The sequence below is a fragment of the Gopherus flavomarginatus genome, chromosome 2, assembly GCF_025201925.1.
Source record: "Gopherus flavomarginatus isolate rGopFla2 chromosome 2, rGopFla2.mat.asm, whole genome shotgun sequence".
In the NCBI taxonomy this organism is placed as follows: Eukaryota; Metazoa; Chordata; order Testudines; family Testudinidae; genus Gopherus; species Gopherus flavomarginatus.
This window is the reverse complement of record NC_066618.1, coordinates 280,585,231-280,600,205: the sequence shown is the minus strand read 5'-3', so window position 1 is coordinate 280,600,205 and position 14,975 is coordinate 280,585,231. Positions and strand designations below refer to the sequence as shown.

The 14,975-nt window shown below is 47.5% G+C and overlaps 4 non-coding genes across 4 annotated transcripts; all 4 read right to left on the bottom strand.

Moving 5' to 3' along the window:
- Positions 1-953: 953 nt before the first annotated feature.
- Positions 954-1,167, bottom strand: LOC127046123 (small nucleolar RNA U3). Its single transcript, XR_007772979.1, has one exon. It is a non-coding gene; the product is annotated as a small nucleolar RNA U3 (small nucleolar RNA).
- A 3,431-nt stretch (positions 1,168-4,598) lies between these two features.
- LOC127046030 (small nucleolar RNA U3) lies at positions 4,599-4,812 on the bottom strand. Its single transcript, XR_007772904.1, has one exon. It is a non-coding gene; the product is annotated as a small nucleolar RNA U3 (small nucleolar RNA).
- A 3,431-nt stretch (positions 4,813-8,243) lies between these two features.
- Positions 8,244-8,457, bottom strand: LOC127046028 (small nucleolar RNA U3). The gene has a single exon (XR_007772902.1). It is a non-coding gene; the product is annotated as a small nucleolar RNA U3 (small nucleolar RNA).
- A 3,433-nt stretch (positions 8,458-11,890) lies between these two features.
- On the bottom strand, positions 11,891-12,104 carry LOC127046026 (small nucleolar RNA U3). The gene has a single exon (XR_007772901.1). It is a non-coding gene; the product is annotated as a small nucleolar RNA U3 (small nucleolar RNA).
- Positions 12,105-14,975: the final 2,871 nt, after the last annotated feature.

Genomic DNA, 14,975 nt, shown 5'->3' with positions numbered 1-14,975 from the left:
ACCTGAGCGAGGAGAGCTTGAAGAAAATTCCCTGAGCGTACGCAAACCAGGATTATGGAAAAACTACTAGCTCCGAGAGAGACAAAATATACCTCTGTACATTAAAAGAAAGTTCATATTTTACTGTCATAAAATGCTTATATTGCAAAATGTTTTCCTTCCCCTCCTCCTCCCCACCCCAATTTTTCACAGGTTTTAAATTTTTTTTTGATATTTATCCTGATTCCATGCTGGTTTGAAGGTTTGGAAAACAAACACTGAAAAATTCCCAGATTTTCTTTTTTACAAGTAAAAACGGGAAACACAGACCACTACTTCAAAGCTGGGTTATAGAGCCATAGGTTTTCCTTTGAACCGGACCGGAGTCCAGATAATCCCCCTTACAATTTCTAAGGGCTATTCACCTGGATGAAGGTCGCTCAGCAGCGTTTAACTTAGAGCTGGGGACATGGTCTAGGCTTCTCAGAGAGCAAGAATGGTGGGAATCCTGGCTACTATCCTGCCCATCTCAGCTTTGCCACGCGGGAAGACACAAAATCTCCCCAAGCGCCAGTGGCTCCGGGGGTTTTAGCAGGGAAGCGTCATCCATTGCTTCCAGCATGGAGGACAATTGACAGGCACCATGGGGAGAAGCATTGTCAGACTCAGTGAAGGAAGGAGAAAAAGCTATTCAGATGAAGCAGAAGAAGCAAGAGATAAAAGACCACCTTTTTATGGGAAACCTGCTGATTGCAGAGACGAGGAGCAAGGACATCATGGAGACACAGTAATGTGCACAAAGAAAGCTCTTCTCTGAAGCCTGCTGATAGATACCACCCAGTCACACAACAGCTGAAAGCAGACAGAGCATTTCACTGCTGAGAACTCAGCACACCAAAGCCACAAGGAGCACAGCTCCCAGGGGGGGAACACCCACCCTTTTCTTCACACCCAACAGAACAAGTTCAAAGCTAACCACTCAGACTGTGTTTCCTTCTCCTGCTCTTCTCAGGAAGAGCAAGACACTCTTCCACAGCAGAAAGCAGCTGCCACAGAACAGCACTCTCAGCTATTGTCATGCTCAGAAAGAAACACTACAGTTCCTCATCGTGGTTAACAAGGCCAGGCTTTGACAACCACCCTTCTCCAGTCACCAACTAGAAAAATGATCCCTGAAAGCACAGCCTTAACCAACACCCTGCCGGACAGTCACAGACCATCCCGGCGCATTGTCCTCTAACTGGTGGGTGCTACAATTTGGCCTTCCCGAGAGAGAGAGCGCTACCAGAAGCCCCTCGTGAACAGATCCTGGCTCTCAAGTCTGCCCTCCATGGGCCCCTTCCCTAGGCTGCCTATCAAAGCAAAGATGCTCAAAGTAGCCATCCCCTGTCATTTGCATAAACTGAAGACACAGACAGGCCACTCAACCAATCTTCTCCCCGCTCCCTAAGACAACAATCCTCTAGCTGGCCAAGCCAAGAGCTCTCTTGAAACCACAGCCTATGCAGTTTTGGACACCCAGAGCACCTTTCTTTGGCACCAGAGACCAAACTGGAGAAAGTCAGCGGTGGGGAGCCGGGCTCCGCAACGAGGGGTGTTTCCTGAACCCCAGGGCCAGTCTTACCATTCTTCAGGGAGCGGGAGCATTGACATGCTATTTTATCAAACCACTCAATAGTTTTTTCAGGTCCTTATTTTGGTAAACACTAACACTTTCTGCAATTGTGTCTTGAAGTTCTGAGCCTGAAGGAGTCTCGCAGTGTAAAACACAAAACACCCACATACGGTGGAGATTGGAAAAATCAAATCACGTTAATATCACGGTATGATCGGCCCTCAAGGAGACGCTGCCTGCCTATTTCCTTGCGTCCGTTTAGCGCCGCGCTGACTTTAATCGCTCAATCAATCACCCACTGATAGAGAAGGTAAGCTAAGAAGGTAAATTTTCGCTCAAAACCGCAGATCTATGCCTGAATACCAACAAGAAAATCAGTGCTTCGAACTTTTCAAGACAAGTAAAGACGGGAGCCAAGAGGATGCATTGCGCTGCAAGTACGGCAGCGTTGAGGTCAGCGCTCGCGATGACCGAATAAAGGAGACATGTCAAAAGCAAGCAACACGAGAAGCTTAAAGAAGAAAGTGAGCTTTAGGATAAACAGTCAATATGAGGAGCTTTCAGTGGGCCTTTAGCCAAAGAGAGCCCAGAGCACGAGCGTGTCAATAACTTTGGGCACGCTCTTTGTTTCCTCGGACAGTCACCGTTAATTGCCGAGGGGGGCGGCCTCTTAGTGACTTTGTGCAGCAATAGTGTCCAGCAGCAAAAACCCTTCCTAATGCGGACAACCTGATTCGTAAGGCTCTGAAAGATAATGATGAGTAGCAAAGCTGATGCAAGGAATGGATGGAGATGTGGCATCTAGTCTGATTTTTCAGGAGTCTCCCGATGCTTTGGGCCTTCCAAGTCTTGGCCGTCAGTTACTGTTGGTTGATTTCAAAGTCAGAAAGCCTGGGTGCTTTTGTGCTGAGGAGACATTCGTTCCCGCTGCTCACAAGTGTTTTGTCGCCGCAGCCATAACTAACAGGGTTGAGATGTACCAGCTATATTGGCCACAACTGATACAACTTCTGCATCCTACAGGGACAAGTTTGCCTGGGACGTTAAACTCACTCAGAAGCCGGAGCTGCTGCCCATTATCTGTCCTGCTCATCTGGTTTATGTTGCGCTCTCAGCATCTACTGCTACAGAGGAAATGAAAGAAGTTCAGTCTTGCATCATTGGATTCAGGGCCATTTTCCAGCAGGCCAACAATTTGAAGGCCTTGTTTTACACAGAGCCAGACCAGTGCAGAGGCCCCCCTGTTGTGCCACGTGGGAAGAGGAGCTGGTATTTTCCTGCCCGTCATGTAAATAACGCGTCGACTGTGCTAATGCGTCTCCTAGATCATCCTGAGTTTGTTGGTTCTCAAGCAGAAACTCTGAAGAGACTGGCGACTAAGCAGAATGACTGCCAGATTCTGTGCACCAAGGTGATGTTCACTGTTGGAAGCTTGGAATCGCTGCGTGACACACAGAAAACACTGGCGTTTTCTCTGCCTACTGCCAAGACGTTTGCCAACACAGATCTTTAATGGATCCTGACAACCAAAATCTCAGCTGAATTGAGCACAAAAGCTGAAGGAGAAGCAGACAGCGAGAAAACCCAGCTGTTTCTGGAAATCCTTCTGACCCTGGAACACAAGAAAACCAAAAAAGCATTCAAAACCTTCCATACAATGCTCAGCGAGAAATGGGAGACGACCGTGACCCGTAATCTGAACCCCAAAGTGCGGGGGGGACGAAGATTCTTTTTGGAATGTCCTCTTCCAGGTGTTTCACCCCCTTCTTCAAGGTGAATTTTGCAGCAGACTGCGGCCGTTATGCCAGAGTGGTGCAACTATTTGCCACTAAAGATGAACTTTCAAATCGGAAAGGAGAATTTACTACTTACATAAACTTGCCTACCCCTGACAATGCAAAACTGGATGTGCTGGCTTTTTGGAACAGTCATCAAGACACACTTCCCAACTGCAGCAAAGAGGCACGGTGAGCTTTGAGTGTACCCCCTTATCTATTGAGGCAGAGTGCATAGTTTCAAAGATGGACTACCTCCAAGCCAGCATGAGGCTCAACCTGAGCGAGGAGAGCTTGAAGAAAATTCCCTGAGCGTACGCAAACCAGGATTATGGAAAAACTACTAGCTCCGAGAGAGACAAAATATACCTCTGTACATTAAAAGAAAGTTCATATTTTACTGTCATAAAATGCTTATATTGCAAAATGTTTTCCTTCCCCTCCTCCCCCCCACCCCAATTTTTCACAGGTTTTAAATTTTTTTTTTATATTTATCCTGATTCCATGCTGGTTTGAAGGTTTGGAAAACAAACACTGAAAAATTCCCAGATTTTCTTTTTTACAAGTAAAAACGGGAAACACAGACCACTACTTCAAAGCTGGGTTATAGAGCCATAGGTTTTCCTTTGAACCGGACCGGAGTCCAGATAATCCCCCTTACAATTTCTAAGGGCTATTCACCTGGATGAAGGTCGCTCAGCAGCGTTTAACTTAGAGCTGGGGACATGGTCTAGGCTTCTCAGAGAGCAAGAATGGTGGGAATCCTGGCTACTATCCTGCCCATCTCAGCTTTGCCACGCGGGAAGACACAAAATCTCCCCAAGCGCCAGTGGCTCCGGGGGTGTTAGCAGGGAAGCGTCATCCATTGCTTCCAGCATGGAGGACAATTGACAGGCACCATGGGGAGAAGCATTGTCAGACTCAGTGAAGGAAGGAGAAAAAGCTATTCAGATGAAGCAGAAGAAGCAAGAGATAAAAGACCACCTTTTTATGGGAAACCTGCTGATTGCAGAGACGAGGAGCAAGGACATCATGGAGACACAGTAATGTGCACAAAGAAAGCTCTTCTCTGAAGCCTGCTGATAGATACCACCCAGTCACACAACAGCTGAAAGCAGACAGAGCATTTCACTGCTGAGAACTCAGCACACCAAAGCCACAAGGAGCACAGCTCCCAGGGGGGAACACCCACCCTTTTCTTCACACCCAACAGAACAAGTTCAAAGCTAACCACTCAGACTGTGTTTCCTTCTCCTGCTCTTCTCAGGAAGAGCAAGACACTCTTCCACAGCAGAAAGCAGCTGCCACAGAACAGCACTCTCAGCTATTGTCATGCTCAGAAAGAAACACTACAGTTCCTCATCGTGGTTAGCAAGGCCAGGCTTTGACAACCACCCTTCTCCAGTCACCAACTAGAAAAATGATCCCTGAAAGCACAGCCTTAACCAACACCCTGCCGGACAGTCACAGACCATCCCGGCGCATTGTCCTCTAACTGGTGGGTGCTACAATTTGGCCTTCCCGAGAGAGAGAGCGCTACCAGAAGCCCCTCGTGAACAGATCCTGGCTCTCAAGTCTGCCCTCCATGGGCCCCTTCCCTAGGCTGCCTATCAAAGCAAAGATGCTCAAAGTAGCCATCCCCTGTCATTTGCATAAACTGAAGACACAGACAGGCCACTCAACCAATCTTCTCCCCGCTCCCTAAGACAACAATCCTCTAGCTGGCCAAGCCAAGAGCTCTCTTGAAACCACAGCCTATGCAGTTTTGGACACCCAGAGCACCTTTCTTTGGCACCAGAGACCAAACTGGAGAAAGTCAGCGGTGGGGAGCCGGGCTCCGCAACGAGGGGTGTTTCCTGAACCCCAGGGCCAGTCTTACCATTCTTCAGGGAGCGGGAGCATTGACATGCTATTTTATCAAACCACTCAATAGTTTTTTCAGGTCCTTATTTTTGGTAAACACTAACACTTTCTGCAATTGTGTCTTGAAGTTCTGAGCCTGAAGGAGTCTCGCAGTGTAAAACACAAAACACCCACATACGGTGGAGATTGGAAAAATCAAATCACGTTAATATCACGGTATGATCGGCCCTCAAGGAGACGCTGCCTGCCTATTTCCTTGCGTCCGTTTAGCGCCGCGCTGACTTTAATCGCTCAATCAATCACCCACTGATAGAGAAGGTAAGCTAAGAAGGTAAATTTTCGCTCAAAACCGCAGATCTATGCCTGAATACCAACAAGAAAATCAGTGCTTCGAACTTTTCAAGACAAGTAAAGACGGGAGCCAAGAGGATGCATTGCGCTGCAAGTACGGCAGCGTTGAGGTCAGCGCTCGCGATGACCGAATAAAGGAGCATGTCAAAAGCAAGCAACACGAGAAGCTTAAAGAAGAAAGTGAGCTTTAGGATAAACAGTCAATATGAGGAGCTTTCAGTGGGCCTTTAGCCAAAGAGAGCCCAGAGCACGAGCGTGTCAATAACTTTGGGCACGCTCTTTGTTTCCTCGGACAGTCACCGTTAATTGCCGAGGGGGGCGGCCTCTTAGTGACTTTGTGCAGCAATAGTGTCCAGCAGCAAAAACCCTTCCTAATGCGGACAACCTGATTCGTAAGGCTCTGAAAGATAATGATGAGTAGCAAAGCTGATGCAAGGAATGGATGGAGATGTGGCATCTAGTCTGATTTTTCAGGAGTCTCCCGATGCTTTGGGCCTTCCAAGTCTTGGCCGTCAGTTACTGTTGGTTGATTTCAAAGTCAGAAAGCCTGGGTGCTTTTGTGCTGAGGAGACATTCGTTCCCGCTGCTCACAAGTGTTTTGTCGCCGCAGCCATAACTAACAGGGTTGAGATGTACCAGCTATATTGGCCACAACTGATACAACTTCTGCATCCTACAGGGACAAGTTTGCCTGGGACGTTAAACTCACTCAGAAGCCGGAGCTGCTGCCCATTATCTGTCCTGCTCATCTGGTTTATGTTGCGCTCTCAGCATCTACTGCTACAGAGGAAATGAAAGAAGTTCAGTCTTGCATCATTGGATTCAGGGCCATTTTCCAGCAGGCCAACAATTTGAAGGCCTTGTTTTACACAGAGCCAGACCAGTGCAGAGGCCCCCCTGTTGTGCCACGTGGGAAGAGGAGCTGGTATTTTCCTGCCCGTCATGTAAATAACGCGTCGACTGTGCTAATGCGTCTCCTAGATCATCCTGAGTTTGTTGGTTCTCAAGCAGAAACTCTGAAGAGACTGGCGACTAAGCAGAATGACTGCCAGATTCTGTGCACCAAGGTGATGTTCACTGTTGGAAGCTTGGAATCGCTGCGTGACACACAGAAAACACTGGCGTTTTCTCTGCCTACTGCCAAGACGTTTGCCAACACAGATCTTTAATGGATCCTGACAACCAAAATCTCAGCTGAATTGAGCACAAAAGCTGAAGGAGAAGCAGACAGCGAGAAAACCCAGCTGTTTCTGGAAATCCTTCTGACCCTGGAACACAAGAAAACCAAAAAAGCATTCAAAACCTTCCATACAATGCTCAGCGAGAAATGGGAGACGACCGTGACCCGTAATCTGAACCCCAAAGTGCGGGGGGGACGAAGATTCTTTTTGGAATGTCCTCTTCCAGGTGTTTCACCCCCTTCTTCAAGGTGAATTTTGCAGCAGACTGCGGCCGTTATGCCAGAGTGGTGCAACTATTTGCCACTAAAGATGAACTTTCAAATCGGAAAGGAGAATTTACTACTTACATAAACTTGCCTACCCCTGACAATGCAAAACTGGATGTGCTGGCTTTTTGGAACAGTCATCAAGACACACTTCCCAACTGCAGCAAAGAGGCACGGTGAGCTTTGAGTGTACCCCCTTATCTATTGAGGCAGAGTGCATAGTTTCAAAGATGGACTACCTCCAAGCCAGCATGAGGCTCAACCTGAGCGAGGAGAGCTTGAAGAAAATTCCCTGAGCGTACGCAAACCAGGATTATGGAAAAACTACTAGCTCCGAGAGAGACAAAATATACCTCTGTACATTAAAAGAAAGTTCCCATTTTACTGTCATAAAATGCTTATATTGCAAAATGTTTTCCTTCCCCTCCTCCCCCCCACCCCAATTTTTCACAGGTTTTAAATTTTTTTTTGATATTTATCCTGATTCCATGCTGGTTTGAAGGTTTGGAAAACAAACACTGAAAAATTCCCAGATTTTCTTTTTTACAAGTAAAAACGGGAAACACAGACCACTACTTCAAAGCTGGGTTATAGAGCCATAGGTTTTCCTTTGAACCGGACCGGAGTCCAGATAATCCCCCTTACAATTTCTAAGGGCTATTCACCTGGATGAAGGTCGCTCAGCAGCGTTTAACTTAGAGCTGGGGACATGGTCTAGGCTTCTCAGAGAGCAAGAATGGTGGGAATCCTGGCTACTATCCTGCCCATCTCAGCTTTGCCACGCGGGAAGACACAAAATCTCCCCAAGCGCCAGTGGCTCCGGGGGTGTTAGCAGGGAAGCGTCATCCATTGCTTCCAGCATGGAGGACAATTGACAGGCACCATGGGGAGAAGCATTGTCAGACTCAGTGAAGGAAGGAGAAAAAGCTATTCAGATGAAGCAGAAGAAGCAAGAGATAAAAGACCACCTTTTTATGGGAAACCTGCTGATTGCAGAGACGAGGAGCAAGGACAGCATGGAGACACAGTAATGTGCACAAAGAAAGCTCTTCTCTGAAGCCTGCTGATAGATACCACCCAGTCACACAACAGCTGAAAGCAGACAGAGCATTTCACTGCTGAGAACTCAGCACACCAAAGCCACAAGGAGCACAGCTCCCAGGGTGGAACACCCACCCTTTTCTTCACACCCAACAGAACAAGTTCAAAGCTAACCACTCAGACTGTGTTTCCTTCTCCTGCTCTTCTCAGGAAGAGCAAGACACTCTTCCACAGCAGAAAGCAGCTGCCACAGAACAGCACTCTCAGCTATTGTCATGCTCAGAAAGAAACACTACAGTTCCTCATCGTGGTTAGCAAGGCCAGGCTTTGACAACCACCCTTCTCCAGTCACCAACTAGAAAAATGATCCCTGAAAGCACAGCCTTAACCAACACCCTGCCGGACAGTCACAGACCATCCCGGCGCATTGTCCTCTAACTGGTGGGTGCTACAATTTGGCCTTCCCGAGAGAGAGAGCGCTACCAGAAGCCCCTCGTGAACAGATCCTGGCTCTCAAGTCTGCCCTCCATGGGCCCCTTCCCTAGGCTGCCTATCAAAGCAAAGATGCTCAAAGTAGCCATCCCCTGTCATTTGCATAAACTGAAGACACAGACAGGCCACTCAACCAATCTTCTCCCCGCTCCCTAAGACAACAATCCTCTAGCTGGCCAAGCCAAGAGCTCTCTTGAAACCACAGCCTATGCAGTTTTGGACACCCAGAGCACCTTTCTTTGGCACCAGAGACCAAACTGGAGAAAGTCAGCGGTGGGGAGCCGGGCTCCGCAACGAGGGGTGTTTCCTGAACCCCAGGGCCAGTCTTACCATTCTTCAGGGAGCGGGAGCATTGACATGCTATTTTATCAAACCACTCAATAGTTTTTTCAGGTCCTTATTTTTGGTAAACACTAACACTTTCTGCAATTGTGTCTTGAAGTTCTGAGCCTGAAGGAGTCTCGCAGTGTAAAACACAAAACACCCACATACGGTGGAGATTGGAAAAATCAAATCACGTTAATATCACGGTATGATCGGCCCTCAAGGAGACGCTGCCTGCCTATTTCCTTGCGTCCGTTTAGCGCCGCGCTGACTTTAATCGCTCAATCAATCACCCACTGATAGAGAAAGGTAAGCTAAGAAGGTAAATTTTCGCTCAAAACCGCAGATCTATGCCTGAATACCAACAAGAAAATCAGTGCTTCGAACTTTTCAAGACAAGTAAAGACGGGAGCCAAGAGGATGCATTGCGCTGCAAGTACGGCAGCGTTGAGGTCAGCGCTCGCGATGACCGAATAAAGGAGCATGTCAAAAGCAAGCAACACGAGAAGCTTAAAGAAGAAAGTGAGCTTTAGGATAAACAGTCAATATGAGGAGCTTTCAGTGGGCCTTTAGCCAAAGAGAGCCCAGAGCACGAGCGTGTCAATAACTTTGGGCATGCTCTTTGTTTCCTCGGACAGTCACCGTTAATTGCCGAGGGGGGCGGCCTCTTAGTGACTTTGTGCAGCAATAGTGTCCAGCAGCAAAAACCCTTCCTAATGCGGACAACCTGATTCGTAAGGCTCTGAAAGATAATGATGAGTAGCAAAGCTGATGCAAGGAATGGATGGAGATGTGGCATCTAGTCTGATTTTTTCAGGAGTCTCCCGATGCTTTGGGCCTTCCAAGTCTTGGCCGTCAGTTACTGTTGGTTGATTTCAAAGTCAGAAAGCCTGGGTGCTTTTGTGCTGAGGAGACATTCGTTCCCGCTGCTCACAAGTGTTTTGTCGCCGCAGCCATAACTAACAGGGTTGAGATGTACCAGCTATATTGGCCACAACTGATACAACTTCTGCATCCTACAGGGACAAGTTTGCCTGGGACGTTAAACTCACTCAGAAGCCGGAGCTGCTGCCCATTATCTGTCCTGCTCATCTGGTTTATGTTGCGCTCTCAGCATCTACTGCTACAGAGGAAATGAAAGAAGTTCAGTCTTGCATCATTGGATTCAGGGCCATTTTCCAGCAGGCCAACAATTTGAAGGCCTTGTTTTACACAGAGCCAGACCAGTGCAGAGGCCCCCCTGTTGTGCCACGTGGGAAGAGGAGCTGGTATTTTCCTGCCCGTCATGTAAATAACGCGTCGACTGTGCTAATGCGTCTCCTAGATCATCCTGAGTTTGTTGGTTCTCAAGCAGAAACTCTGAAGAGACTGGCGACTAAGCAGAATGACTGCCAGATTCTGTGCACCAAGGTGATGTTCACTGTTGGAAGCTTGGAATCGCTGCGTGACACACAGAAAACACTGGCGTTTTCTCTGCCTACTGCCAAGACGTTTGCCAACACAGATCTTTAATGGATCCTGACAACCAAAATCTCAGCTGAATTGAGCACAAAAGCTGAAGGAGAAGCAGACAGCGAGAAAACCCAGCTGTTTCTGGAAATCCTTCTGACCCTGGAACACAAGAAAACCAAAAAAGCATTCAAAACCTTCCATACAATGCTCAGCGAGAAATGGGAGACGACCGTGACCCGTAATCTGAACCCCAAAGTGCGGGGGGGACGAAGATTCTTTTTGGAATGTCCTCTTCCAGGTGTTTCACCCCCTTCTTCAAGGTGAATTTTGCAGCAGACTGCGGCCGTTATGCCAGAGTGGTGCAACTATTTGCCACTAAAGATGAACTTTCAAATCGGAAAGGAGAATTTACTACTTACATAAACTTGCCTACCCCTGACAATGCAAAACTGGATGTGCTGGCTTTTTGGAACAGTCATCAAGACACACTTCCCAACTGCAGCAAAGAGGCACGGTGAGCTTTGAGTGTACCCCCTTATCTATTGAGGCAGAGTGCATAGTTTCAAAGATGGACTACCTCCAAGCCAGCATGAGGCTCAACCTGAGCGAGGAGAGCTTGAAGAAAATTCCCTGAGCGTACGCAAACCAGGATTATGGAAAAACTACTAGCTCCGAGAGAGACAAAATATACCTCTGTACATTAAAAGAAAGTTCATATTTTACTGTCATAAAATGCTTATATTGCAAAATGTTTTCCTTCCCCTCCTCCCCCCCACCCCAATTTTTCACAGGTTTTAAATTTTTTTTTGATATTTATCCTGATTCCATGCTGGTTTGAAGGTTTGGAAAACAAACACTGAAAAATTCCCAGATTTTCTTTTTTACAAGTAAAAACGGGAAACACAGACCACTACTTCAAAGCTGGGTTATAGAGCCATAGGTTTTCCTTTGAACCGGACCGGAGTCCAGATAATCCCCCTTACAATTTCTAAGGGCTATTCACCTGGATGAAGGTCGCTCAGCAGCGTTTAACTTAGAGCTGGGGACATGGTCTAGGCTTCTCAGAGAGCAAGAATGGTGGGAATCCTGGCTACTATCCTGCCCATCTCAGCTTTGCCACGCGGGAAGACACAAAATCTCCCCAAGCGCCAGTGGCTCCGGGGGTGTTAGCAGGGAAGCGTCATCCATTGCTTCCAGCATGGAGGACAATTGACAGGCACCATGGGGAGAAGCATTGTCAGACTCAGTGAAGGAAGGAGAAAAAGCTATTCAGATGAAGCAGAAGAAGCAAGAGATAAAAGACCACCTTTTTATGGGAAACCTGCTGATTGCAGAGACGAGGAGCAAGGACATCATGGAGACACAGTAATGTGCACAAAGAAAGCTCTTCTCTGAAGCCTGCTGATAGATACCACCCAGTCACACAACAGCTGAAAGCAGACAGAGCATTTCACTGCTGAGAACTCAGCACACCAAAGCCACAAGGAGCACAGCTCCCAGGGGGGAACACCCACCCTTTTCTTCACACCCAACAGAACAAGTTCAAAGCTAACCACTCAGACTGTGTTTCCTTCTCCTGCTCTTCTCAGGAAGAGCAAGACACTCTTCCACAGCAGAAAGCAGCTGCCACAGAACAGCACTCTCAGCTATTGTCATGCTCAGAAAGAAACACTACAGTTCCTCATCGTGGTTAGCAAGGCCAGGCTTTGACAACCACCCTTCTCCAGTCACCAACTAGAAAAATGATCCCTGAAAGCACAGCCTTAACCAACACCCTGCCGGACAGTCACAGACCATCCCGGCGCATTGTCCTCTAACTGGTGGGTGCTACAATTTGGCCTTCCCGAGAGAGAGAGCGCTACCAGAAGCCCCTCGTGAACAGATCCTGGCTCTCAAGTCTGCCCTCCATGGGCCCCTTCCCTAGGCTGCCTATCAAAGCAAAGATGCTCAAAGTAGCCATCCCCTGTCATTTGCATAAACTGAAGACACAGACAGGCCACTCAACCAATCTTCTCCCCGCTCCCTAAGACAACAATCCTCTAGCTGGCCAAGCCAAGAGCTCTCTTGAAACCACAGCCTATGCAGTTTTGGACACCCAGAGCACCTTTCTTTGGCACCAGAGACCAAACTGGAGAAAGTCAGCGGTGGGGAGCCGGGCTCCGCAACGAGGGGTGTTTCCTGAACCCCAGGGCCAGTCTTACCATTCTTCAGGGAGCGGGAGCATTGACATGCTATTTTATCAAACCACTCAATAGTTTTTTCAGGTCCTTATTTTTGGTAAACACTAACACTTTCTGCAATTGTGTCTTGAAGTTCTGAGCCTGAAGGAGTCTCGCAGTGTAAAACACAAAACACCCACATACGGTGGAGATTGGAAAAATCAAATCACGTTAATATCACGGTATGATCGGCCCTCAAGGAGACGCTGCCTGCCTATTTCCTTGCGTCCGTTTAGCGCCGCGCTGACTTTAATCGCTCAATCAATCACCCACTGATAGAGAAGGTAAGCTAAGAAGGTAAATTTTCGCTCAAAACCGCAGATCTATGCCTGAATACCAACAAGAAAATCAGTGCTTCGAACTTTTCAAGACAAGTAAAGACGGGAGCCAAGAGGATGCATTGCGCTGCAAGTACGGCAGCGTTGAGGTCAGCGCTCGCGATGACCGAATAAAGGAGCATGTCAAAAGCAAGCAACACGAGAAGCTTAAAGAAGAAAGTGAGCTTTAGGATAAACAGTCAATATGAGGAGCTTTCAGTGGGCCTTTAGCCAAAGAGAGCCCAGAGCACGAGCGTGTCAATAACTTTGGGCATGCTCTTTGTTTCCTCGGACAGTCACCGTTAATTGCCGAGGGGGGCGGCCTCTTAGTGACTTTGTGCAGCAATAGTGTCCAGCAGCAAAAACCCTTCCTAATGCGGACAACCTGATTCGTAAGGCTCTGAAAGATAATGATGAGTAGCAAAGCTGATGCAAGGAATGGATGGAGATGTGGCATCTAGTCTGATTTTTCAGGAGTCTCCCGATGCTTTGGGCCTTCCAAGTCTTGGCCGTCAGTTACTGTTGGTTGATTTCAAAGTCAGAAAGCCTGGGTGCTTTTGTGCTGAGGAGACATTCGTTCCCGCTGCTCACAAGTGTTTTGTCGCCGCAGCCATAACTAACAGGGTTGAGATGTACCAGCTATATTGGCCACAACTGATACAACTTCTGCATCCTACAGGGACAAGTTTGCCTGGGACGTTAAACTCACTCAGAAGCCGGAGCTGCTGCCCATTATCTGTCCTGCTCATCTGGTTTATGTTGCGCTCTCAGCATCTACTGCTACAGAGGAAATGAAAGAAGTTCAGTCTTGCATCATTGGATTCAGGGCCATTTTCCAGCAGGCCAACAATTTGAAGGCCTTGTTTTACACAGAGCCAGACCAGTGCAGAGGCCCCCCTGTTGTGCCACGTGGGAAGAGGAGCTGGTATTTTCCTGCCCGTCATGTAAATAACGCGTCGACTGTGCTAATGCGTCTCCTAGATCATCCTGAGTTTGTTGGTTCTCAAGCAGAAACTCTGAAGAGACTGGCGACTAAGCAGAATGACTGCCAGATTCTGTGCACCAAGGTGATGTTCACTGTTGGAAGCTTGGAATCGCTGCGTGACACACAGAAAACACTGGCGTTTTCTCTGCCTACTGCCAAGACGTTTGCCAACACAGATCTTTAATGGATCCTGACAACCAAAATCTCAGCTGAATTGAGCACAAAAGCTGAAGGAGAAGCAGACAGCGAGAAAACCCAGCTGTTTCTGGAAATCCTTCTGACCCTGGAACACAAGAAAACCAAAAAAAGCATTCAAAACCTTCCATACAATGCTCAGCGAGAAATGGGAGACGACCGTGACCCGTAATCTGAACCCCAAAGTGCGGGGGGGACGAAGATTCTTTTTGGAATGTCCTCTTCCAGGTGTTTCACCCCCTTCTTCAAGGTGAATTTTGCAGCAGACTGCGGCCGTTATGCCAGAGTGGTGCAACTATTTGCCACTAAAGATGAACTTTCAAATCGGAAAGGAGAATTTACTACTTACATAAACTTGCCTACCCCTGACAATGCAAAACTGGATGTGCTGGCTTTTTGGAACAGTCATCAAGACACACTTCCCAACTGCAGCAAAGAGGCACGGTGAGCTTTGAGTGTACCCCCTTATCTATTGAGGCAGAGTGCATAGTTTCAAAGATGGACTACCTCCAAGCCAGCATGAGGCTCAACCTGAGCGAGGAGAGCTTGAAGAAAATTCCCTGAGCGTACGCAAACCAGGATTATGGAAAAACTACTAGCTCCGAGAGAGACAAAATATACCTCTGTACATTAAAAGAAAGTTCATATTTTACTGTCATAAAATGCTTATATTGCAAAATGTTTTCCTTCCCCTCCTCCCCCCCACCCCAATTTTTCACAGGTTTTAAATTTTTTTTTGATATTTATCCTGATTCCATGCTGGTTTGAAGGTTTGGAAAACAAACACTGAAAAATTCCCAGATTTTCTTTTTTACAAGTAAAAACGGGAAACACAGACCACTACTTCAAAGCTGGGTTATAGAGCCATAGGTTTTCCTTTGAACCGGACCGGAGTCCAGATAATCCCCCTTACAATTTCT